We start from the raw sequence: 963 nt of genomic DNA, 5'->3' as shown, positions 1-963 counted from the left end.
GGAAGGCAAATATCATATGATATTACGTTTATACATGATCTTTAAAAATAATACAAATGAACTTATTTACAAAATAGAAAAAGACTCAATTTAGAAAATGAACTTATGCTTACCAGGAGGGAAGGGGAGGGGGAGAGATAAAGTGGAAGTTTGGGACTGACATGCACACACTGGTATATTTAAAATAAATAACCAACAAGGACCTACTATATAGCACAGGGAACTCTGCTCAATACTTTGTAATAACCTAAATGAGAAAAGAATTTGAAAAAGAATAGATACGTGTCTGTGTATAACTGAATCACTTTGCTATATGACTGAAACTAACACAATATTGAGAATCAACTATACTCCATTATAGCTTGGTGTGCCACTTCCATTTCTTTCACCTTCAGTCTCTGTCTGTGCCTTTCACAGAGCTTCCAACAGAGCTATGTTGAGACAAAGTACCTGGAGGTTTATAACCTCTGTGGTCCATAGGAACCACTATGAGGAGGGTCCAGGGAGGAATTTACCATTTTCAGCGGAAAACAAGTGGTTATTATGATTTTGTACTTTGGATCTGGATTTGCTGCACGTTTCTGTATAGTAAGACACCAAATGCTTAAAAAATAATCCTTAAGATATGAGGAGCATTTTAAGAGATGTCGTCTCTTTGAAAAAAGGACCAAACTCTTGAACTTAGCATCCTAACTTATGGCATAAATCCTTAATGCCTCTTCTCTGAAACATGGAACATGATAATTGAGCTTGTGCTTTTCATTTGGATAATATTCCATTGTTAGTTTCTTAATTAAATATGTACGTGATTTAGCTTGTTTCTTTGTCTTAAATTCTGTATTTCAATTTTTAATTGCTGAGTCAGGAATCTGTCAGTAATTCATTGTAAAAAAGAAAAGCAAACCTTTCCTGTAACTTTTTTTTTTATTTAAAGGGAGAAAAAAGATCCACTTTAGGGTTTTT

At 34.0% G+C, this 963-nt stretch overlaps 1 pseudogene; it reads left to right on the top strand.

Annotated features, from left to right (window-relative positions):
• Positions 1-433: 433 nt before the first annotated feature.
• LOC122700789 lies at positions 434-615 on the top strand (annotated as a pseudogene).
• The last annotated feature ends 348 nt before the right edge of the window (positions 616-963 follow it).

This window comes from Cervus elaphus, chromosome 9, assembly GCF_910594005.1.
Source record: "Cervus elaphus chromosome 9, mCerEla1.1, whole genome shotgun sequence".
Taxonomy (NCBI): domain Eukaryota; kingdom Metazoa; phylum Chordata; class Mammalia; order Artiodactyla; family Cervidae; genus Cervus; species Cervus elaphus.
Note: the sequence above shows the minus strand (reverse complement) of the source record. Positions and strands in the feature narration are given on the sequence as shown.